This window comes from Mastomys coucha, unplaced genomic scaffold (assembly GCF_008632895.1).
Source record: "Mastomys coucha isolate ucsf_1 unplaced genomic scaffold, UCSF_Mcou_1 pScaffold6, whole genome shotgun sequence".
Classification (NCBI taxonomy): Eukaryota; Metazoa; Chordata; class Mammalia; order Rodentia; family Muridae; genus Mastomys; species Mastomys coucha.
Window position 1 is genome coordinate 88,586,067 of NW_022196912.1, and position 26,022 is coordinate 88,612,088.

The 26,022-nt window shown below is 46.0% G+C and overlaps 1 protein-coding gene and 1 long non-coding RNA gene across 2 annotated transcripts in view; one reads left to right on the plus strand and one right to left on the minus strand.

Moving 5' to 3' along the window:
- Positions 1-26,022, plus strand: part of Prkch (protein kinase C eta) — a 203,096-nt gene that overhangs the window by 6,804 nt on the left and 170,270 nt on the right. The window lies entirely within an intron of this gene.
- Positions 6,951-8,370, minus strand: LOC116080482. Its single transcript, XR_004114454.1, has 3 exons — positions 8,271-8,370; positions 7,628-7,776; positions 6,951-7,138 (listed from the first exon to the last, which is right to left on the minus strand). It is a non-coding gene; the product is annotated as an uncharacterized LOC116080482 (long non-coding RNA).

Here is a 26,022-nt window from a genome sequence, read left to right on the forward strand (position 1 = left end):
AGTCAGCACTACCTCTGGGAAGCAGTGTTGCTCCCTCAGACATGATCCTAGAAAACCAAACCCCAATAGAGCAAATGTATTAAGTTAATTTTTGGACACTTTCATTGTCTAGATTATCACTTACATTCTTTTTTTTTTCTGATTCTTCTGGAACTTGTTTGTTTTGCATAATTTCTTGGACTCCAGAACATTCAGAGTTTGCTTGAGGCACTGTTTCCACTTCCCCCTGGTCTTTGCCCTTGTTGTCTGACTCCCCTGGTGTCTAAAGCTTGATGCTGGGTGTTGAGGACATGAAGGAGGCAGGCGGAGCTGGAGGCTGCGTCATGGAAAGACCTTGGCGCCCCTCAGGAAGGAAGGACCTGCTTGGCGGGATCCCAGGTTCTTTTCCTGTCCAGCCTCCCGAAGACATTCTGTTCTGTGTGGCCATGGAGAGCAGCTCTCTCAGTTTCTCTTTGAGATGCCCGTTTGATAGTCCTGTCAGGTGAGGCCTCCTGGTGCCCTGTTGGGCCGCCAGTGACTGTCTCCTGACCTGATTGCTGGACACAAGGGCGTGAGGTTTTTACACCCAAATTCTTCCATATTTTCTATCACTTGGCTCCTTCTCTTTTGTACTTTGTAGTGGTTATTAATTCTCATGATTGATTTTTGTTCCCCCTGAGGCAGCTGTAAGAAGTGTCTAGCATTGACTAGCTTGCAGTGTTTTAGGGGAATGTGATTTAGACTCTCAAGGGAGGTCTGTTCCGCTGTCTGAATGAGCTATCTAAGTCGTTCCATTTTATCAGGAGATGGGTTTTGCTCTGGGAGGGCTGGTTGCTTGGTCACGTAGGTTATGGCTGGGATGGATATCCGCCTCCCTGGGAGCATTGTCCCCGTCTCTGCTCTTAGTCACTCTCTGAGATCACTTTGCTAATCAACTTCTTTATTATACCTCTCCTATGTTTTCAATATTGGTGATTGAACCCAGGGCTTCACCCATGCGAGCCAGTCTCTCCGTCACTGAGCCACACTGCTAGCCCTCACATCTTCCTTCTGTAGAGTGTAAGGTCTTAGGGAGCAGGAGACGCTTCTGACCCCAGCGCTGTGAACGGTCTGTGGTGTGTGATACCGGATATTTGTTAAACAAATGAATACAAAATACAAAAACGAACAAACAAACCATCAAATAAATAAAAGAAAGAAGTTTTATGTGATGTTGGAGCCAATAAAGTGTATGTTATTTTGGAAATATCTTTTTCTTTAAACTTTTCATTCATCTTCTAAGCCAGTTGGTGCTGTATCTGTTTATAAGTGGCAGACCCAGTTGAACTTGAAAGACTGGGTTGGATGTTTATGTCCATTAAATATATTAGAGATGGAAAACGCTATGCGAGGTGGGCTAGTTAGTTTTCTGGGGCAGGAGGGCCCAGCCACCTCCCCACCCCCCCGTAGATGCTCGTGGGTTGTATAAAAAACTAAACCAGCAAGCAGACCAGGGAGCAGAGTTCCCCCATGGCCTCTGCCTCAGTTCCTGCCTCCAGATTCCTGCCTTGAGTTTTCTTCCATAAAGGGCTGTGAGCTGCAAGGTAGAATGAGCTCTTTATTCCCCAGGTTGCTTTTAGTCATGGCCTTTACCACAGCAGTAGCAAGCAAACTAACATAGGTGGACCATTCCTGGCTTTATTCATTCTTAAAGTCTATGGTTTTCTTGCATTGGTAATTTCCTTCAGTTGCAAGTTTTGAGCGCCATGTTAAGTCTGGAGTCTTGAGCAAGAACTGCATATCTTTAGCCTTGGCGAGCTACTGAGGTTGGTGGGTGGGGTCTGAATCATGTCTCCTGTGCTGTGTGGTTATCCGGAGAGCATCTGAAAAGGTACCTTGTGGTGGCAGAAGTGGATGAAATTTTATGAGGTGGGCAGCAGTTAGGGAGGGGAAGTCCCCGAGGTCTTCTGCAGGTATAGATACATATATTATGTGACAGTTGGCTATTGCATACCTCATTGTGTATCAATATGGCTAAGTTCCCTTTTATAACGATGTAATGAGAGATCGAGCCTGTGTAGTGACTGCTTTCCACTCTTATTGTTCTAACGCCCCAAGTGGCCTTTTCGGAAGTTGCCACCTAGAAACCTCAAACTCTTCCTCGGTCTCTCAGGCCCGATCAGAGAAACCAACAGTCTCTAATTTGGTTTGGGATATTCTTCTTTGTTTTGCTGCTGGTTTCCTCTTGAGGCACAAGTCTCCCGCTCTCTAGTCCACACGCTTCAGAGGGAGAACCTTCCAGTTCCCCACAGGCCGAGCATAGTGCTATTTCCTACCCACAGGCTTCAGACCAGGCAATACCAGCTCCCAGAAACCTGCCCACTTCTGCTTTCCTGTTCCTTTGTTCTCTCTTGGCCTCAGTGTCTCCAAACTGAAGGAATGGAGTGTGAATGGGTTGTCTCTCACAGACATCTGGGACACTGGTCTGCAGCAGTTCAGAGTATACAGTGGGCAAGTGACTAAGCTTCTTCCCCCTCAGCCCCCTCCTGTGCCCTCCCACCCCCGGTCTTGAGATAGCTAGAGTAACAGGCACATTTCTATCTGTAATGCCCAGCTAGGCATCCCTACCGTGGAAGAGTGAGCTGTGGGCCAGGCTTGATGTTGAACCCTTGAGAGTCCGTGGGTGAAACAGACACAGCCTGTTCCTTGGTAGGTCTCAGAGTTCCAATGAGGAGATAAATTGGGGATGGAAAACCCATAAACAAAACCATCCAGGAAGTTACAGCACAGAGGCCGGTCGTCAGGTATTGGTAAGCAACAGGTTTGGGGGAAATACAGAACATTTTCCTGGATGGAAGAGGAGCTGATTTATAATGCTCTTACCTAGATAATCCTGGATGGCCTGCTTTGCTTAAAGGGTGGAAAGATCCTTCCTCAAGAGGAATAGGATCTTCTGACCTGATGATGCTCTCCAGGAGCCATCACAGGTGAAAGGCCTTCCTGTCTCTGACCCCTCTTCCCCCAGAGGCTTTGCAAAACTATGGGAAGGAGTTAGGTTTTGATATCTGTAAATAGCCTGCAAATACTTGTGACTTCCAAGGGCTGAAAGCAGTGAACACTGTATTTGACTCACACAGCGCCTCAAGTTCAGTAGTGGATCTTAAGAGAGTTGTAGAAGTTGCACTGAAAAATCAACCTAGTTCCGAAGCATCGCCATAAGTCTGACGGTGGATGTGCCTGCCCACAGCCTGAAGGTGTACTTACTTGGCACAAATCCTTTTTACGCAGAACCAGGAGCCATTTAGTACTGCGACACTGCAGTTTGCCCCAGACTCCACCGCTCCCTGTTACGTAAGCAGACCCTTTGACTCAGTGCCTTCTCAGCCCGGGGAGGGATCGAGCTGGTGACACAATCGCCTATGCCTCCATTTCTGGAATGTGGGAACTAAAATTCCAGCCCAAGCACTATTGCTGCTGTGCTCACAGGAAATGTGACACATACACATGAGCACATTCGAGAACTGTATACTATGTATACATAGAAGATAGTCCTTAATTTATAAGTATACTGATTGAGATTTATCTAGATTCCAGTGTAGATCTGTAGAGTTGTGTCCTACTCAGGAAAGCAGATGTTCTAGTGATTATGTTAGGGAGTTAACTTTTACTGGAAATTGGTATTGTAGGAACCATTCCATTAGAAGAAGACCCTCTGTATCTTATTTTATTGTAGTGCTGAGGTTTGGACCCAGTGCTTGCATATATTAGGTAAGCCTCACTTTGCTTTATAGATCACAGCTTACAGCATATATGAGGGCTGTGCTGTAACTCCAGTCAGGAGAACTGGGCTCAGCGTGTGACATTGTCCCCTGTCAGCTGGGATCTCAGGCTAATCTCTACTTGTCAGAGTCTCAGCTTTCTGGCTTTTATCGCCAAAGTATCGCACCAGGATATCCCTAAGGACCCTTTCACCTGCATAGCCACTGCTTCTGTCCTGTAGGCGACTCTCCATGTCATTTCCTTCTTTAGGCGACCGTCATTTCCTCCTTTTGGGAGCAGCTGGGTTGGTAAAACAGTCAATGTGAGTTATGTCTCATTAGAGTTAGTGACTCCTATGAATTGAATTGGCCCCACATCTCAATCGCACAGGCTGGGAGAGGATTGAGCCTGTGTCCAAATGACTTGTCCGGCATCAACGGTGATGTTGGCGTTATTTCCTTGGCTTAAAAATCAGACTGAAGTAATTATGGTTAAGCCTCATTTCAAGCCAGGTGGTTGTAGTTCTTAATTTACACTAATGCACTTCTTCTCTATGGGGCAGTTGTAAGTTATGTCCCTCTTACCTCGTGTCAGAGGGGGGAGGGGGAGGGGAGAGAAGGAGGAGAGACTATACCACTGTTTAAGCCTTTGATAGATTCTCATTAGCCGGGTAATTAAAGCTTTGTAGTCTTGAAGTGTCTGTAGCCACGAGTCTATATCTCCACCCTAGGAGGTGACAACACAATAAATCACTTGCAGGACAGATGTTTTAATTAGATGGAGGAGGGAGCCAAAGGGCCATCGCAGCCCTGCAAGGCTGTGCTGAAGAATCCTGTAAGGCAGGAAGTTTTCCTGAGTACCATCCAAAAGGTTCTGTCACAGTTAGGATGCCAGTCTGCTTCCGTAGGATCCGGTGAATCAGAGCCCGGACCATCAAGGCACCGGGGACGAGTGTGGTGGAAACCCCCCACAGGCCACTCATCAGAGGCACATTTACGGTTTGCTGCCTCCTCGGAAAGGTCCCTGGTACACATTCGACCTCACAGGTAGAGGAATGCTTAATGGGTTAGCAGGAGTGTTTGCTTTGTGCTTGAAGAAATTTGCCAGAGCATAGAACCATGGTCAACACCAGCCCCTCATAATTGCATTAATAAGCCAAGTCATTTGGGGCCAGTGTGAGCATGTCCTATCCGGCCCTGTGAACCTAATTTCAGACCTAGGCCTCATTCTCTGCACAAGCTAAAACTACAGGTTGTTTTTTTTTTTTTTTTTTAAAGTCATATTTATCCCGTGTACAGGCACAGCACCACCCCTGCATGTCTGCAGCACTTTCCTGTGGCCTTTAATTCCAAGTCGTGTATGTGTTAGCATGGTTTTCTAAATGGGAATGTGCTCATTTATTCATCAGCTTCGAGTCTCTTGGGCACGTTGACATGTTTGTCTGTGTTTCATGGTGGCTGGAAGAGTTGAGAGTCGGGGCTCAGGCTAAGCAGATGGCTCACAAACCATTTCAGTGTCCTGACTGGTAAAAACTGTGGACCTGTTTCTAGCAAAATATGCATGTGTTTTGTTTTGTTTTTTTTTTTTTCTTTTCTGATCATATTCTGGGAGTTAGTGTCACCTGATTAGTGGTCCTGATTCCTGACTTTGGATGATATAGAGTGCCAGGTAAAATAGCCTGCTTGAATCATATCGAAGCTCAGGCTTTTGTTAATGCTAACAACTCACACGGTGTGGTTCTAGCCTTTGTCCCTTGTGTTGCAAGAGACCTTTTTCCCCCTGTTAGTCTTAGGAGACAGTTGGCCAGTTACAGACAGAGAGGAGCTGTGCATTTTAAGGTTGCACTTTAAAAGCTCTATTTTTTTCTTAGTGGAGGAATATAGTAGATCCTGGTTTGCTTTAGGACCATTTCTTTATTTGGTCGTATGATTGAGGTATGTTCAAAAGCCTCTGTATTTGAACAGGAGCCTTGAGGTCTGCAGCAGACAAAGAGAGAAAACAAAACTAGGCCTCGTTGAGTGACCTTAGTTTGGTATCTTCGGAAGATCTAAACTTTCCCCTGTGAGATGGCGTAGGCTTTGTCTGTTCTGTAACTTCCGCTCAAACCCTTTGCCATCTTTAGGAGATGCAATAGCATTGTGGTGTATGACTGTCAGTGCAAGACAGATCCCTGACATGGATGGCAGTTCTGCATTTCTATTATTGTTGGAGTTGGGGGTCTCCTATGGCTCGGGTCCCTTTCACCCAGCGTGACGATGTTGGAAATGAGCTGAATGGAGATCATCTAGGGAACTCTCGCCTGGCTAGTAGTGGGTGCCATGAGAATCTGGCCATCTGCCCTTTAGGCCAGCATTCTTTCTCTACTGTGTCCCGATGTGGGGTAGTGTAAATGTCCAGTCATCCGCAGGTGTTAGTCAGGCACTACTGTGTGCCCAGGTGTGTTCTGGAGGGGCCCATGGAGCATCATCTATGTAACCCAGAACTGTAACCTCACGGAGCCCTTGCCTGCACGGAGAGGTCAATAAAGGAAAGGATGGGGAAAGGGGCTCAGTGGGCAGAGGCTTACCTAGCAAGCAGGTAACCCCAGATAGGATGCCAAACACAAGTATAGACTGGTTATGGTGGTACATGCCTGTAATGCCAGTCCTTGGGAAGTAGAGGCAGAGGGATTGGAAATTCAAAGTCATCTTCAGCTGTTTGGCAAATACAAGGCCAGTCTGGGCTACAAGAGATGGTGTGTCAAAAAGAAAAACAACAACAACAACAACACCCCCCTTAAAAGACAAGAAAGTAAGTGACGAAAAGAATATAACAAATTGTACAGAGATTTGCTGCGAGATTGAAACAGGATGGTATTAAGCGAGAGAGCCAAAGCTGCTTTGTCCAGAACTGCAGAGGAGAGTACACAGAGGTGACATCTCAGTCATAACCAATGATAAGAAACACACAGCTGTGTGAAGGTTAGAGCAAGGTGCTCAGGCAGAGGCAGAGCAACCTGGTGTGTGAGACCTAAGTCAGGATGATGGGAAGAGGGGAGAGTGGGAGCCAGCCGGCTCAGGGCTACTATCTCAACACTGGCAGGTACCAGGTTCCTTCCATCTCTGGGGGATCAGGGTTGGATGTCACATCATACCTTAAATCTGCCCGGCACACTGTAGGCCCTCAAGAAGGAATAACTGCGGATGCTTTGTTGACGGTGACATTCAGAAAAGAAGCACACTGGCCAACAAAAGTCACTCAGGAGACTGTGTTTAGGGCACCATCGCTTCAAGGTGGCCATGGGAAAGTTTCTCAGGGCGGGGGAGGGGCAGCCTTGTGGTTGCTCCTCAGGTGACATCAGAGAAACTTCTGCTTATCAAACCCGAGAATCTGCTTTTGTCTGCCAGCTTCAGGTCCATGATCGCTGGCTGGAGGCCTAGAGCTGTGGTGGAGAGAGAAACCAGAGTCTGAACTGTGTTCTAGCTTTTACATTTTCTCATTTGGTTTCTGTAAACTCCTAAGTATTAGTGGAAGGCTTTAATAATTTAAAGGGATAGGGTAGTTGAATTGCAGTGGTATGGTTGGTAGGGTGCTAGGGTGGTTGCTTTTAATAAAAATATAAACTTATACCTGAAAATTAACTAACTGACATAAATAAGATTCTTACTAAGAAAACTACATACAGTTTATTCTTGCTTACTTTGGGAAATTCCCTTACTTGGTTGGTTATAATTTTATGAATTAGCTCTTGACAATTTTAAATAGCTTTGAATAAGGTTGATCTGCAGTCATTTTTCCCTTTATCTTTCTGACCGCCCCCCTCCCTGCCTTGGAACCTCCGTTTAGCCTGTGTTGAGTATAAAAAGGCACGTGTGCATCTGCCTAAGTCTTACAAGTTGGCGTGCAGAGTCTGCAGTTGTGGGCTACTAACCCAGAGGTAGGCTTCGAGAGCTCCGTCGGACAGCTGCCTTCTGTACCGTGTCTGTACCAGTTCATCGTGGTGTGATGGCCGGATTTCAGCAAGATGCTAGGTTCACTCCACTCTTAGTTTTGCCTCCGGTTAGCAGAGCTGTCTAACTCCTGCAAGTTAGGCATCCTGTCTGTCCATCTGTCTGTCCGTCCATTTGTTCATCATTCATCCTTTTTCTTGATGTATTTTCTGTGTCTCTATGTTTGTATGTGGTATATATGTGTGTTTTTGTATATATCTGTATATATGTGGTGGTTTGTGTGTGTGTGCACATGAGCATGCATGTGTGGGTCTTCCTGTAGAGAAGAGGCCAAAATTTGACTTTGATATTTTCTTTGGTTTTTTTTTTTTTTTACTTTTTTTTTTCATTTTTCTTTTCTATTCTTTCTCTCCCTCTTCCCCTCTCACCTTCATCCTCTCCCCCTATTTCTTCCTTCCTTCCTTCCTTCCTTCTTTCCTTCTTTCTTTTTCTTTGAGATAGTCTCTCACTGAAGCTGGAACTCACTGATTGGCTAGGTGGTCTGGAAGCTGTGGAATGGAGCCTTTGTATGTGTAGCTCCCAGCCCTTGAATTACATGTGTACTGCCACACCCTAGCCTTTTACCTGTGTGTTGTGGGGGTCCACACTCAGATCCTCATGTTTGCATGCTGTGGCAGGCACCTTCCCACTGAGCCCTCTCCCCAGCCTCTAGCTTCAACTTTCTATCTCTGTCAGTACCTACTTCACAGGGTCATGGAGAATTCAGGATGGACTTATGTCAACCATTATTGAAGTCATAGATACCAACATAGCCACAGCCACCCCTGCACCCCCAATGCTTGTATAAAGCTAAGAGCTCAGGTCCTTTTCCCAGGGTAATGCTAGGGCATTTATTTACCCAAAATTTTAGAGTTAGAAGGGAGGTTTAAGTGCAGCTTTCTTCTTTTGCTTTATCTTTGAGGTTGAGTCATGGAAATCAATAGGCTACTTGTAGCTACCACTAGATAGAAAGCAGGGTTCCTAGGGATTTGGGATAAATTCTGCACAAGTGTCTGCTTAGAGATCTTTCAAGGACTATTGGAAAACAAAGTTCCCATTGTATACATAGCTACAAAGCCAGCTGAAGTTAGTTGATGGAAAGTTGTCAGTGGGATCTTTTGGTTTAATTATTTGGTAGTGGGTTTATTGAAGGCTCAGTTAGTGCAAATCAACAAACCAGGAAGAAATAAAGTCGTAATGTTCTATAGCTGCAGAAGACTGAAAGAGTCCTTTGAAAAGCTGACGTAAATATTTTATTGTTGCAGTTAAGGGGGTGATGATAAACAGCCCCTTCCAAGAGACAATAAAAGATGTTTCTGTTGATTCAGGTCTGAAGTTGAATTGATATTTATTGGGTTGCATTGTTCAGCCACGCTTTCAAGGAGGGAAACTCCAATTTAAAAAGTGGACCATTTGCATGTGGGTTTATGGATGAAATCAAGGGCACCAAGAGTTCTGATTGGCTCTCAGAAAATTGGAAATGCTTTTAGCCCTCATTCCAAATAGGATTATCTGTACTTTTGTCTGTTGTCCAGACACTTGTTTTGGTTGGGACTTCAGGGCTTCAGTTGGCTTTACATTCACATTTTCTGAGCTGTCCTCCTTTAAAATTTCAGAACAAAAGACCATTTGCTCCCCAGTACTACCCAGTAAGGTTTGTCCTAGGTTGGAATTGCTCAGAAGTCTTGGTGAGTAGAGCTTGTGTTGTTTGAGTCCCTGCTGGGCTTCTTCGCCTCTTTATCATGCACGCCCTGTACCTGGATTGTGGATATATTGATTTGCTGTGGCACTGCTGGGACAGATGTCTCGAGTGAATGAGAATGTGTGGCTCTTTGCCCTGGCTTTGGTGATGACCTTGCTATTTTCAGCCCCAAGCCGTGTTCTCTGTTCGAACACTGGGACCCTCAGGCTCATGTCTGCGTCTGGTGAAGTGCCTGCCCTTATGGGGTAAGGTTTTTGCAAGGAGTTGTAGAAGGAAGAAATTCTTCACTGCTCTCAGTTCTTGAGTCAGAATGGGGACTTAAGCACCATCGATTCTGCCCTGTGAGCCGAAAGGTTTCCTTTAGAGATGCATCTTTCTGATGGAGATAGCAGTACATTTTGGGGGCTGGGCATGTATGAGGTCTGGAGAAGTCCCAGGAATAGTTCATGGAGAATGATTCCAGAATGGATTTTGTTCCCTTGGCTGTGTAAATAAGTGAAGTGGTGCAAGAAATGTTTTTCCCAGACTCCAATAAAAAGTTAATAACTGAGTTTGGGTGATAGGATGTAGATTTCAAAGTAGGAGAAGTTGAGAGGTTAAACACTGTCCGATGCATCAGATGGCCAGAATGTATTAAGAGGCCTCATGAGAACAGGCACCAGTGAGAAGCACAGAGTCCACGGAGATGCAGCTATGAAGGGATGGCTGCCATTTAAACTCATTGTCCCTGAGCTACTCCTTTCCCAGGAGATATCCTGAAGCTGCTGCCTCAGTCCTCTGTTTTGCATTTCCTCTCAGAACTGAGTTTTTCAGAGGTCATTTTGACTCCATTTGTTATAATTTGGCCTCTGTAGGACTTATGCATATAAAATTTTTACTTTCATTAATTTTTTATAGTACTAGGGTATTCTTCTAGGCAGGGCTCAGCTCTATAGCATTGGCTGTCCCAATACTGTGTAACTTCCAGATTAGCTCACTTGTATATCCAGTGACCTGTCTTAGCCTCCCATGTGCTGGGAGCACAATCGTAAATCACTCATTGTGACTCGTGATTTTGTTTTAAATTAGAAAAGAATAATGATCTTGGCAAGTCATTTCTATCAAGATATCACATGATCCCTTTCATCAGTATGTCTTTCTGTTGTCACTGTTTAAAAATTTTAAAACTTACATTCATGTATTTATTTTCTGTGTGCGTGTGTTATTCACATGTAGATACCTCTGTGTCATGGCCCATGCACGTGTCAGATGACAACTTGTGGGAATACATTTTCTCTTTCCATCCTATGGGTCTCAGGGATCAAATCCAGGTTGTTAGGCCTGGTGGCAGGTATCTTTACCCACTGAGGAGTGTGACCAGTAGCCCTCCGACATAGTTTTGAAGACCTGTGTGTCATCAGTGGAGAACATGTCAAAAGGAAGAAGCCACTCCAGGGAACTGGTAGACACTTCAGTTTTCCCCAAGTTCAAGCTCCTTACCTACCAGTGAGCTCTCCTCAGGAAGGTCCTAGACTAGAGCCAGAGTTGACCTAGGGGAAAATGCATTTCTTCCCCAGCTCTCAGGTTCTCTTCTAGTGTTCCAAGAAGGTTGGAGTCCGCAAAGGCACCTTCTCAGACCTGACTGCCTTTGGCTGTGGCCCTGATTTCAGTTGCTAGCAGTCTCGGGGTGGGCTACCTTCTTTCCTGCTGCTTTGTGGGATCCCCTCTGTGCTTGCTCTGCACCGAGCCTTCCCTCTTCCTTCATTTAAGCTACTAATTCAGTGTACATGGAGCGATGATGGTGGATCACATTTTAAAAACCATGTAATGGTATTCTCCTTATTCATAAGGATGCTGATGGTTGTGGCTTGTCATTTTCTGGCATTAGATAAGGCTGGGAGAGGTACCCTTGATGATGAGTTAATCAGTAAGCACCTCTCTAGAGTCTGAAGATGCCAGAATGCGTCCCACTTATTTTCAGGCTTTATCTCTCAGTTAATGAGATTTTTTTTTCATCTCTGCCTAAGTCAATGTTTGACTTAGTTGGAATCTGACTTACTGGCTCCAGACCGTCTTTCCACTGGGCTTTATTACTCCCTATTGTTGGGGTGAACGAAGCCTTTGTGCCTTTTTTCAAAGACCCAACCTGATCAGAAGCATCGCACCGTAAGTGTTTCCACAGGAACTCTGCCCTTTGTCTGTGTCACTGTGGTGGCTGCACACACAGAACCCACAGGGCGGAGGTGTCACCGTCCCCATCGAAAATGCAACAGATCTTTCCATCTCTCGGTGTGAATTTTCCAGTGGCTTCTGGGACCACTGTGGTGTCTTGAACCCCAGGGCTTACACGAGAACTGATAATGAGCAATCTTTACTGGTTCGTTGAAGGATGGCATCTGGAAAGACGGCTTCGTGTTCCCAGCTCAGTGAATGTAAATGGCACATAAGGCCCTGAAGCCTGAGGACCGTGTGGTATCAGCCTCAACTCAGCCAGGGGTTGTTAGCTATGGAGAAAATTATTTTTGTCCCTGTTTCTTTGGGTCTCTGTTTCCAGTGAGGTTTTTTTTTTTTCTCTGATCCTCTTTATATGCACTTACTGTATTCACATTCTCCTTCTGCTTACAAGGTGGCCTGGATTCTAGTCAACCCTTTGTTGTGGGGGTGGCTGTTATTTTTTTGGTAGGTTCTCTCATGTGCCGACTGGCCTACAACTTGTAATCATCCTGTTTCAGCCTCCCAACTGATGGGATTGCGGGTCTGAGGCCCTATGCCTGGATTTCCTATTTACCAGTAAGTGAGGTGAAGCGCTTGCCAAAAGGACCTGGTTTGGGGGTTGATTAATCAAAGGTCTGGCTTGGAGCCTAGAGTCCTGCCAGGAGAAGGGGCTTAATGCAACTTCAATTAAGAAATGAACGAGTCTCAAACAAATGCAACCCAAACAAGAGAGCAGATCTTTCTACGGTTAAGCCTGTGGAGTAATGGGGACCGTGTTGGTTTTGTAAGCTTGACACAGGTACATCTGGAAAGGAGGGAACCTCCGTTTAAAATGCCTCTATCAGATTGTCTGTGGACAAATCTGTGGGGACATTTTCTTGATTAATGATTGCTGTGGGAGGGTCCAGGCTACTAGAGAGCAGACCTGTTCCTTTGAGGCCATGGAGCCTGCTGTGGGACCATCTGACAGCTGTAGATACAGTTGGGACAGCTGGTGGGTCTGTATAGTATAGGTTTGTTTGTGAATGAAATGGATAGGTAGTCCTGGGTTGTATTAAAAAAAAAAAAAAAGTTGAACAAGCAAGCCGGGAAGTGTTCCCCGGCAGCTTCTGCCTCCAGTTCCGCCTCTAGGCTCCTGCCTTACTTAGTTCCTGCACTGACTTCCCTCAGTGACTGACTGACAGGGAAGCATTAGATGAAATAAACTGGTGACTGACAGGGAAGCATTAGATGAAATAAACTGGTGGTTCCTCCCTAGGTTGCTTTTGTCACAGTGTTTATCACAGCAGGAAGAACCAAACTAGGACAGTGACCAACAAATATGACATGGGACTGGACAGAGGAAACTTAACCAGTTGATCCTCTCAAACAATGAAGGGATTAGACTGTTAGGAGAAGAGTTTCCTTTGTTCTTGGGCTAAGATAGCAGGCAGAGTAAAGAATGCAGGGTGGACCACAGGTCTCTTCCTACCCTTTTCTTACATCGAACTTACTGTGAGAAGTAAAAATCTAGCTTTTTGTCACTAGCTGATAATTTGAGTAGTGTCTTGTTATATAACATCTCATGACACACTGCAAAAATGTAAAATTTTGTGTGAAAAATAAATATGAGTACAGAGACGCTTTAAAAGTTTTGTCTATAACTTGGTCAAGCTGGAATGGGCAGAATTGTCTTTATCACCAAGAAACTCATCTGGGATAGTCAGAACAAGTGCTTTCTAGGTGCGTATTTTGTGTGTGAAAGTGTAGTAGAGGCAGTTGACTTTTTCTGAAGTCTGGAACCTTGATGGGCAGTTGTTAAGTGTGTGCCCTGTGCTCCCAGAACCTTGATATTATACTAAACAGGTTCTGCATGCTGTGGTGCATGCTCTGTTGGATGTTGACAGGGGTGTTTTCTAGCAAGCCCCACCCCCCATCCCAAAATCGTACCACCCCAATACCGTGGAACCTGTAATTGACGGGTGGTAACCTGGGTGCTCAAGACAGAAGAGCAGCATCTTGCTTTCACACGGGCAGTGAGCTGGCTGATCTTAAGTTCCCTTGGTGCTAAGAGATCTAATGACATCTACAGCCAGTGCCATAGAGGCTGTGTTTGAGGCTGGATATGTAGCAAGATACAGAAATAGTGTGGCCAAGCCTATGGGAAACAGGATGAGGTGTGAGCTAGATGATACCTGATATTTTTCAGCTATATTGCTCTAAAAGACAGGCTTGAGGTTCACAGGGCACCATGTGTTCCTATGAAATGACCCTAACCACTGGTGTGACATATTGAAAATAGATTTTAGTGACAAATTAATCTCCCTCCTCTATCTCACCCTCTCTTCCTCCCCCTTCATTTGTTCAAATGCTTAATGATTATGATAATTTAAGAGACAAAAAAGCAAGTGGGTGTTACGGAGTGAGTGCTAGGTCTCTGAGCAGACCTGTTCCTTTCAGGCCACGGAGCCTGCTGTGGGACCGTGTGACAGCTGTAGGTACAGCTGGGGTAGCTGGTGGGTCTGCATAGCACAGGTTTGTTTGTGAATGAGGTGGCTAGGATGGTCACAGGCTACGACCCCTGACCTGATTTGCTGGCTTTCGCTGGGTTGAATCTTCTTTCTCCCTAGGCCTGCCTGTGTGATTGCCTATTTTCCCTAAGCCCAGATTGCTAGCTCTACAAGCTGAAGGAAAGCACCTTGGTGGTCATTCAGGACTAAGTTGTTGTTGTTTTAAATATAGTGATAGCTCTGAGCTCATGGGGGAGTGGCCGAGGCTAGACTCCAGTGTGTCCAGCCCCACAGGCTGGTTTCTCAGTTTCCAACTTCAGGGGCCTTATGAAGCTTGCTAAGAGGGCTTCTTTCTATTTCTGTCACAACAGAAGGCCCTGCGCTCATGTGCCCTCAGTTCCCGTTTCTATTCTGTTTCCTAACTAATCATTTCCCTCTGACCACTATTTCTAGGGTAGCATGCGCTGCGTTATTCACACAGAAATGGCTTCCCTTCAAACATCCTTCCAGGGTGTTTGTTTAGTGACAGTCTCGGGGTGGAGGAGGTGTCTCTGTGACTTTTTCCTAAGTCGCTTATAGTCATCTCCACAGCCATATTGTTCTTGGTTTGTCTGGGCTATGTGCACTTAGACTGAGATGAGAGAAATGTATCATTGTAGCCCTTCTCAGTGCAGAGAGCACACCTTTCAGTACTTGGGTAAGGACAAGCCACAGATTAATGGACCACGGTGGAGAAATCACTGCAAACTGTGCATATTGAAGAGCAGTAGCATCCGGGAGTGTGGTTGCCTCTGCCTTGGAGGCCTGCAGTGTCAGGAGGGAGGAGGGAAGAGATGAATGGAGGGGGAAGGGTGGGAGGCCATGGAGGGAGCTTCTTAGGGAAGATTAATTAGGTGTCAGGCTAAGTGCTTCACATGCATTAACTCAGCTGATCCCCATGGTTCCTTGGAGACCTATAGATCATATTATAATCCCCCTCTTCACAGGGTAGCTGAGGCCCAGGGAGGGTAGGATTCTTGCCCCAAGGACTGGAGAGATGGTTCAGTGGATAAAATGCTTGCTTGAGAGCTTGAAGAACCAAGTTTTGAGTTCCCAGTACTCTCATAAAAACCAAGTATGCTGGTGTCTGGCTATAATCCTGAGTCAGGGATAGAGACAAGTAGATTCCGAAGGCTCACTCACTAACTAGTCTAACGGAACCAAGTGGGCTCCAGGTTACAGTGCGTGTGAGCTTTCCGTCCCTCTCTCTCATTTCTCTCTCCACACAAACAAATGAAAAGATTCCTGCTCCAGGACAGAGCTGGCTCTACCTGCCCCAGGTGTAGGTAGCTCCAGGGCAAGATGAATAACTTTGAGGCAGGATGCCTGAATATTTGCCTTTTAAGGGTACACCCCAGGGTTAGTTTGTAGGACGGCTCCCTGGATAGGAAGGGCATCGTATATGCTCTGTATATGTTCTGTATATGCTCTATGTATGCCTCTACAATGATGATAGGGATTGAAGTGCCTGCTTTGTTCAAGAAACGCTTGGCACAGTGGTACCCAGGCTTTCTTAACACTTCAAAACAGTAAATGAGGGTATAACACAAATTAAATTGACTTGGGATTTACCCCCACTTATCATTGTGCCAGCAGCCACACTGTACCTACCCACCTTTTATTCTGTTCTTTTTCTTTTTCTCTTACCTTTTCTGTTTTGTTTTGTTTTGTTTTGTTTTTTTTCTTTCATTTTGAGACAGATTCTCATTATAAAACCCTGACTGGCCTGGAATGAGATATATAGATCAGGCTGGCCTTGAACTCATAGCCATCTGTCTGCTTCTGTCTCCTCAGTGCTGGAATTAAAGATATGCATATCCACCCTGAGCAATATTTCTATTTTTAATTTATGGGTTTTTGTTTGTTTGTTTGTTTGTTTGTTTTTGTTTTTTTGAGACAAAGTATTGCTGTGTAGTGTAGGCTGGCCTTGAGCTCACTGGTAGCCCTGAGTAGCTTCAGAGCACTCGTGTCTTAGCTTCTCGAGTGTTGGGATTACAGGTATGCATTACCACTTCTGGCTTGATTTCATTCTTTTCAATCAAACAGTGAAGAAGTAGGCGTGATTGACTATTGGCACGGGCAGTTGTGTGGAGTGTGGAGGAAGCGGCACCAACAGTGACTTGAGGTGGAATTTCCCCACCTGCAGTACTGAGCTGTTTTATCCTCTTTGGAAATATTTCAAAATGAACTGTCACAATGCCAAGAGGTTCATCACTTCTGCTGTTGTTTGGTGCTAGAGACCAAAACTCAGGCTTTACTCATGCTAAACCCATGCCTCAGCTCTGCCCTGCTATAGCCCAGTCTAGATTTATCACTTAGCTGGAGCAGGTACCTATCCGGTGTTATGCTAGCCATAGACATGAGAAAATGCAAGGGAGCTTGTCTTATAGCAGAAGCAAATGCATGCCCATTTTGGTGGCCCAGAGATTTACATCTGTGTATATTCCAGAGCTTCATGCTGAACACGTGCAGAAGGAAGGCTTTCTCAACAACAGCGGTGAGAAGCAGACACTCTACAACTGTCTGTCTGTGGCTCATGAATCCGTTCTGTTAGCATGGGCTTGATTTAAAGCCTTCCCGCAGCCCTGGGTGTCCCCTGACCAACTGCTATGAAGGTGGATGTTTAAATGACTTCTTTTCATCGGTCACCTTCCCTTCCGAACCTTAGCTGGAGGTGTAGATGCCACCTATCCACAAGTCATTTTCAGCATTGTCTGGGATTGGCTTGGGAATTTAGCCGCCTCTTTTCTGGGACTGCTTCTTTCTTTGAAACCTGTTCACAGATGATTGCTTGTATCTTTCTGAGGATGGACAGTGAGGACCTGAGGACGGAGGGCTGGGGGTGTGGGGGTGTGGGTGGGGCTGATGGGAAGAGGAACTGAGGGTGGACATCCTGAACGTGGGGGAGGGATTTTGGTTTGGCAGTTTGGATGAAAATGTCATCTCGTTGCCTCTGTGCCAGACTGAAAGGGGAAATAAATCCTGGTGTGATTACAAAATGTGTTTTATTTTTATTCCATTGCTTTCTGTGGGGCAGGGGATGAGCTGCTGTGGTTCTAAACAGTCTCTGCGTGGTGATGATTTTATGATTCTCTTCAGGGCTTTGGAGGATGCCATGGCCAGTGTGTGCTTCTGTGGCTCCTGGGGTTGTCCTGGAATCCCCCGGTGGCTCTTATGACAGCTTCCTGTGCTATTTCCGGGGCCGATGCCATTGGAGCATCTATGGTTTATCCTCAAACCTCGTTTTTGTGGAGTGCTGTTCTCTGGCTTAGGCTCAGTGACCTGGAAGTAGTGGTTAAGTGCCAAGCAGGAGATGAGAAAGAAGATATCTGATGTGGGTACCTGTCATTATATCCAGGCCTCCTTGCCACTCTCTGATTTATATACCAGAAGCCTAGCAATGCCACTCATGACCTCTCCAGCAGCACAGACTAGCACATCTGAGGAGTCGGACATTAAAAGCGCTTTGTGCCTCTAGTCTTGCTCATTCAGTCATGGAGGGAGGAGCCAGGTACCTTTGCTGGGATAGAAAGGAAGAGAGGACCCAAGTTTCCAAGGAACAGGTGAATGACCTCTTTAATGAGCGTGGCTGAGGCAGTGGGACGAGGGGAGGAAGTTAATATGCCCTTGGAGGAGGGTGTTCCGCTTGTTTCTCAAGTTGATTCATCTAAGGCCAAGAGAGCTAAGGAGCCCGCAGGGGAATGCCCAGGCCCTTCCTGTTCCTCCCTCAGAGAAGGTCCCACTGCAGTTCATTCGATTGGCAGCCCTCTGGCTCTGTCAGCACCATCCCTTCTAAGAGCTTCCTACAAGGCTGTGTCCTCAGGGGAAGGCAGATCTCCCCATGTGTCACAGCCAGGGTGAGGCATCTGACTGCCTATATGGTCCAGGTTTACATTCTCTTGGGGTCTGTTGCTGGGAAGAATATTCTGAATGACCAGAAAGGGTTGAATGGTCAAGAAACAGGGCATCTCAGCCACATGCAGAGTCCAGAGAGGGAGGTGGCCTGACAGCATCTTGTCACTGATGGAGGGGACAGAGATAGTGCCTCTGTCTCTGATGCTCCGGCGGGTGTGGATGCAGAACACCGGATTAAGATGGAGGGAAGCTTCTTCAGTTCTTTATGGACCTCATAAAAAACGCAGAAGTTTTATTGGCAGCTTTTTAATTGTAGTTGGCCATGAGGTGATGGGCTGGGCACTAGCTCTGGCATGCAACTTCTGACCTTTCCTTCTTCGTGCTTACCCATCCTCCCAACTAGTAACTCATCCCATCCTATGGCCATCAGCTTTGTCAGGGTGCAGTCCCTCAGTGGCTTTCGCACCTGTGCTTCCAGCACAGCGATTGGCCCACAGCAGATAGTCAGTATTTCTTGTATCTGTTGCTGACTGACAAGTGTTTCCTTCTGAAGCTGGGACCCATTTTAAATGCCATCTTCCTGAGAGGTGTGAGATCAGTTTGTGCTCTTTATAGTGTCTACTGGAGTTCCCTAAGAAATAGTTTGTTTGCTTGGCCTTTTATAGCGTTTGAATGTTTATTTTGTTTTCTGTGTGTTTTCGGCTTTGAGCCCCCCTAGTGTTTCTCTAAGTTCATCACTGACTGTGCTTGGAGATACATGATCTTGGGCAGGTAACTGGTAACGTAAGAACGTAGCTGGGACCTGGTGAATGATTTCAGATTCCAGATTCGGTAGGCCTTTCCACTGTCCTATGCTACTTGCCATACTCGTTGGGCACCTACTGTGTGCCCATCTTTAACATTTGTTATCTTTATCACCCAGTAGTCCTGTTATGGTAGATACTATTATTAGGTGGATACTATTATCTCTGTTTTACAAATGAGGATGTATAGACTCAGAATGTAGCTTTTTTAGAGTGCACAATAGGGTGTCTGACATGTGCCCAAAATGTTTGCACCAGGTACTGTGGAGGCATAGGCTGAGCAGTGGGCAGTGCTTGTGTGATGCTCATGCATGCTGGCTTGTTACTTTCAGATCTACTCTCATCTGTGGTGTTCTTTCCCATTCTCGCATTCTTCATCTCCCTCCCTCTTCTCCTCCAGCTTCTCCAGGGCTCAGGGTGAGATGCTAACCTGTCTAAAGGCCACCAGCTCGCTGTCACTCATCTGGAAGAGCACCAGCATATGTGTCTGCCTGTCTTGCCTCTCTGTCTTTCTGTACACACACCACACAAAAATGCAGAGGCGGGAACTGACAGGTCCTTAGGTGTGTAGGAGTTTGTCAAGATGAGCCCCAATTGCCTTGTAGAGGTCCACTGGTGTGCCTGTTCCATGCTCCCTCAAGGCACCCAGAGCATCTCATTACCCGGAAAAACCATTTCTGCAACTGGATTCCACTCCCCTGACTGGCTCACTAGCAGCCTAGTAAACAAATGTCCTCTCTTTTGTGGCTACGAATACAGCAGGTGATGCCACCATATCTGTCTATACCTGTGAGCTCAGGGTGCCGGCCTCAGAAAGTGACGAGAAGGAGGCTTTCCAGTTTCTGCTCATGGGACAAGATAGGGGCGTGTGGACATCAGAAGGGCTGCATCAGCTCTTTAAAATGCCTTCTCTTATTTCAGTGCCCAGTCATCCCAGACACGTGTTACCGATCTCTAATAATGGCATGGTTTGGGGTCACATAGTGCACGGAATCTGGCCTTTGGGATCTGAGCCTGGCGACAGTTTCTGTGAGGGCTATAGGTTGTTTTTGGCCCTCTTTGTGCCAGCCAGTTCTCTCTCACGTGGCGCGAGACGAGGAAATGAACCACTTCTTCCTCCTGCAGCTTGCACTACTTTGTTTGCCGTGGTAGGGTCCTAAGGTATGGTTTCTGCCCCTTTGGCTACTTTGCACACATTACGTCATGCTTGTTTAGGAAAGGGCAGAGCTGTCAGGAAATGATTCTTGATTAAATGATGATATCCCCTTTGTCCCCCATAACTAACTGAGCTACGCGGAGACAGAGGTGCACCACTCAGATTTTTCTCCCTCTCTCTTGGAGAGGGAACAGGAAATGCTGGATTCTGGAGGACCATGTTTATAAGTCTTTCTTTTACTGGATGGCAATTTGGGCCAAGGTCCTGTAGAGTTGCTTTGTCTGCCTATCTCTCTTTCTCTCTCTCTGAGCAAGAAAACCTTGGGGAAGAGAGTACCGCCCTGGGCAGGGCAGGGACAGGCACAGAGACTCTCATCACTGAGTCCCCTTTGATTTTCCATGTTCTGAATTGTGGGGCTTTTATGTACAGGGGATTTAGTGTACACTAGTGAAAGCACATTGGATCGCTGGAAGGACATACTTGGGTGAACTTACTGAGCGTGGAGGTAGCGAGGGGTAGGGAGATCCTGGGGGACGCTCTTGGGCATTGGTTGTTTGCCAGGCAGCGGGATAATGGCAGTGTTCACTCTTGTAAGGGCAGCTCTTTGGTACCCTAAACACAAGTTGAGATAATTGGTGATGGCCTCTCCTTCTACTTTCAGTGTAGCTGTGAAAGTCTGGGAGACTGTTGCTCCCCAGGTCAGTTGGCCAGTAAGTCATGGCTGCCTCACAGAGAAAGCTGCTGTGGCATCTTTCACAGTCATTCTTGGTAGCCCCTGCAGTCAGACCACTGTGTCTGAGAGCAGCGGCAGAGTGGAGGCAGGAGTTGGGAGAGGGGCTCCTGCAGTCTTAGGTCAGCTGCCAAGAGGCTCTGGGATCTCTGGGAGTCGCTATATCTGTCCCCCACGGGATGAAGCAGGCCATTATCTCCTACCTCTGAGGTCTGTGGTATCTGCTCCTTCTAATCTTTTAAATTGTGTACTCCATTTATCTCCATCTTAAGATCAGGCTTCTTATTCTTCTGCTTTTGTTTTGTTTTGTTTTGTTTTTGTTCCCTTACACCCACGTGGCTGTTAAGATAGTGAATTGATGTGGAAAGATGCCCTTGATACATTAAAAAACAATGCATTTCAAGAGAAGTAAGCAAGCTTTGACCCGCCTCTAAAATAAAAAATGAAAATAAGAGAAACATTAGTACAAATCCAAGCTTTTTTAAATTTGAAACTGTTGGGGTCAGCCATGTGTCTGAGTGCTAGAGCTGCCTTAGGCTTGCATCTGGCCAGGTATTAATTACATTGACTACTAATAACAACATCTCTAGTGGAGAGTGGGGTGGCAGCTATAATTGAAGACATTCACATTTTTTCAGTGACAGACAAATGTCATTCTTAACTGGGATGAGTTGTCACTTTGGGGCACATTTTGGCCAATACTCTATAAATTCTGTTTTGGTTTTAGAGCTGATTGAACATCACCACTGTGGGTAAGACAGTGTGGTCCTTTGTAGCCCTGGGAAGATGGGAAGATGGGAAGATGGATCCCCTTAACCACTGGGAACCAGTTGTAGAAGTGGAATGGGATTATGGGGATGTTGATTTTTCCATATTTTTTCCAGTAAGAATCTGCAATTTCATAATAACAAAAAATGATTAAGATAGGCATATAAAATGTATTGAGAGGGATGAGACACAGCCCATCTGGTTACCTACCTGGCGTATGGCCCGAGTAAGTGCTTCACTCTCCAGTATGATACAGACAGACTAAATAAGCAGAGACCTTTTAAACAGGTGAAGTAGAACCTGTTGCTATCCCAGCACCCAGGAAGCAAAAGCAAGAGCATTGTTACAAATTCAAGGCCAGGCTGCTCTATCATAGAGAGTTCCAGACCGACCAGGGCTACAGAGTAAGACGTTGCCAGAAACAAAGCAAACCAACCCAACCAACCAACCAACCAACCAAAAAAACCTACCAACCAACCAATAAAACAAACAAACAAACAAAAAGCCAACCAATCAACCAACCCAACCAACCAACCAACCAACCAACCAACCAACCAACCAACCAAAAAAACCTACCAACCAACCAATAAAACAAACAAACAAACAAAAAACCAACCAACCCAACCAACCAACCAACCAACCAACCAACCAACCAACCAACCAACCAAACCAACCAACCAACCAAAAAACCAACCAACCAACCAAAAAACAAAAAAGACTATGCAGAATTATATTTAACAACCGGTGGTGTTTATTTTAGGATGTCAAGACTATTTTCTCAACATTTAGAATTTTGTAATACAATTATATTTTATTGGGTTTTATATTTCTTGAGTGTATTAGGGGGAAAGGTCTAACTGTAAATTAGAAAGGCCGTGGCTGAAGAAACTCTCAGATGTGTGCACCATCCCCTTCTTGACACTCTTTGCTGACGGTTAGCCTAGCCTGCTGTGGTTCAGGATACCTGCTGTTAGAAGCCTCTCTGTGCTTGTTCTTAGGATCACCTCGTCCATTCAGGATCACCTCATAACAGCTGTCAGATTAGTAACTGTAAGATGTCATTGAAATAATGTTGCACTTATTTTTGGAAATGATTCTAAAGGTGTATTTATTTCATGTGTACGTGTGTTTGCCTGCTTGTATGTATCTGTACTCTGTGTGCCCGCTGTCTGTGGAGGGCAGAAGAAGGCTGCAGATCCTCGGGGGGGGCTAGGGTTAAAGGTGGTTGCAGAAGACCAACCTCAGGTTTTCTACAAGGGCAACAAGGACTTTTGGTTGTTGAGCCATCTCTCCAGCCCCAGTGTTATACTTCTAAAGGAGTCTGCAGTGAGTGACGGTGGGCTGGGTGGGCTTTGAATTTGCATGGATGGTCACCTTTACCATGGGAGGCTCTGGACATTTTATGTCTGTGCTATAAATGAGCTGGTTGGTTGTGTAATTTTATAAGTTGGTACTTAGAGATATGAAGCATGCTCGCTTTTACGCTTTCCCATACTTCTCATATAATCCACCTGTTTCCTTAGCTACATTACTAATGCTGCCATTTTTCACCGTAGCTTCATGTATTTCACACAGCATTTTGTGTAACTTGCTGTGTTTTTGCTGCTGCTTCTAATTCTTTCTCTGTGTTACAAATCACACCTCCCCGAACCTGTAATTCTCCCTTTTCTGTTCTTGGTTTCTGCAGCTAGGGTGGTTTTCTTAAGAAAGACTTCTCTGACTCCATTAAGAATGTCCACACTTCTTCCACGAGCCTTAATTGAGCATTTGCCTTGGGCTGGGTTCTGGAGATACAGAGATGGACTTTAGGACCCCATGCACGAGCTGTATGTGTGTCCTGGGATCCCCTCCTTTCTGCTCGTTACCTGATTCCCCCCCTAACTTCTTTATCAGTGGAGCCCCCATGACCTTCAAAGCATTACAGTATTTTTTTTTTTCACAGTACTCTGGGATCCCCTGCCCTGGCTCTGCCTTCCTCATTAGACTCTCAATGCTGAGAGGAGGCATGCGTCTGACTTGTTCTCCCTTCAATGCCCAGCATATCAAGCACAGCATACAGTAGGCCATGAATTAAATAAACAAGCATTTGGATGTGATTCCTGGTTTGAGAAGCTGAGAAGGTTAAGAGGCGAACAGTGGACTGGATCGACAATATCAATTTTGCATACGTGATTTATAGTAAACAGAAATTTCTTTTTCTAGCTATTCCATTTCCTTCTTTACCGTGAGGTCCCAGAAAGCTCCATCCCAGCCTGCCGTACACACCTTATGATGTGCAGGAAGAGCTGTTTACCTGAAGCTAATTCTTTTCCTGCCAGAGATGTGGCTTTTCTGTGTTAAGTCCATCTACGAGTTACTGCAAGTGGCCAGTTCACACCACGTGCCGTGAACACTCACTGCTATTGCTTTTTAATATCTAGGGTCTGTTGTTTTTTTTCTTTTACTAGACAAATCTATTTCTTCTACTCTCCTTGCTAGACTTATGCCGGGCTTCATGACCCTTTAAAATCTTAACTCAGAAGAAAAGACTGATGTCCCGATGTCCTGTAATTGTGTCCACTGTAGACTCCTGAGGAGGAGAGACGCTCAAACCTAGGGAGGGTACTTTGAAGATCCATTTTCTTATATATGATGTACTGAGTTTCCTAAATCAAATGGAGAACTTTCCCTTTTAAAAGATGATCATCAGTTAAGTGTTTAAATAATTTGACCCAAACTGATCTTTTTATTTTTAACATAAAAAAATATACACCGTCAGGGAAGATTTTTGTGGGCTTGTAATTAAGACTGAAAACCTCTGACTTACGAGCGGTTTCCTGAGTGGCTTCAACATACATTTCTTGCCACCAGACAGCTCAGGCCCAACATTATTATAATGTATTGCTACATCATAATTTTAATTTTTGTTTGCTTTCCCGTTTTTGCTAAGCGGAAATCTAGGTGAGCATCATCAAAACACTTGCCTCACCCGGTCTGAGTTTCGAAGGGCCACTTGTGAGAGAGGCTGTCCACAGCCCGTGATGCTTAGATGAAGTCTCCTGACATCGCAGATCTTGTTCTATATGCTAGAAACTGGCAGGTGACTCACGAGGGGCGGACACCTGGAGCTAAGCCTGTGGGGAGGGCGGTCTTTCCGGTAGCACCTCAGCTAGCCACCCTTTTGAAGCATGCAGAGAACCTGAAGAGCAGGAAGTGCCAGTCAGACGGCCTGAGCGCTTGGCATTCCTTCATGGAAAGATGACAGCTCATAACCGGGTGAAAGAGGAAGCGGGAGGGCAGCTGGGGGGCATGGAACAGGAGTGTGACCTGACGTTTCCATTGTTCTGTGGGCTGCAGTCTTGTGAGGTGGGGAGCTGGGAGGAACCAGAGTCTGGAGTCAAGCATTTCCACTTTAGCTGATCTCTGTGTGGATGTCCTGTTGACCTTCCAAGGAGGAGGGACTGGTGCCCATTTTATCCTTGAGTCGCTTTATGTTCCAGATTGCTTGTGATTATAGCCATTTCCCCGACACAGAGCGCTGGGCTCACTTTTAGGAACCAGGAGTCTTCGGGGCTGAATTTCTGTACGGTATGAAAGGCAAGAGACAGAGGCTTTCGCAGGCCATTTGTAGGTTTATCCTTACGTACTTCATACACACACACACACACACACACACACACACACACACACAAGCATGTGCCTTCACTCTCTGAGCCTTCTTACCAGCCCACCAGTGACATGTTTTGAGTGTTTTGAGGGTCAGTTGATCACAGCAGCATCAGAGTATTGCGGGGCTAGCACAGCACCTTGTTAGGGCTGTCTAGGAAGATCTCCAGGGGAAAAGGATGTTCTGTGTTCCTGGATTCTTTGTTTCTATGGCTGGAGCCTTCTCTGAGTAGAGACGAGGTATCGGTGGGCAGCCAGAGGTGAGCAGTCTGTAAAATGGAGAGCCCTTGAACGTGTTCAGTACCTCAGACACTGTGACATACCCGCGCACCTGCTATCCTTGGGCAGCTGAAGCCAAGACTCCTTCCTCCTAACCTGCATCAGGCTGTGCTGGGCAGGAGGCTGCTGCTCTCTGCTTCTCTTTGTTCTCTGCACACTGAGGTTCTCCCTCAGTGACTCTTCACAGATGACTTTGTATCCAGCTTTATTAAGACGCTTAAGAATGGTTGGGTGGGATGGCCGCCAATGCCTGTTTGGTGCCTTTTAACCTTAAGTGTAATCACAGTCGCCAGCTGCTTGTTTTGCCATCTGCTCCACTTTCTCCTAGACCACTCTCTATTGGTCATTGTCTCTTCTTCAGCCATGGTCTGTGTTTGCCATGTCTGCGTTTCTCAGGCCCAGCAATGATGTACTCACTTGCCTAACCCAGTGGATATGACCAGCCGCTGTTGTAGCATTCAGCACGACCTGGCTCCTGTTGGCTTTGGCTCAGTCCATGTTGTTGTTTTCTTCTTTTTCTTCCTCCTCCTCCTCCTCTTCCTCCTCTTCTTTCTCTTCCTCCTCCTCCTCCTCTTCCTCCTCTTCTTTCTCTTCCTCCTCTTCCTCCTCCTCCTCCTCCTCCTCCTCTTCCTCCTTCTTCTTCTCCTCCTCCTCCTTCTTCTTCTTCTTTTTTTTTTT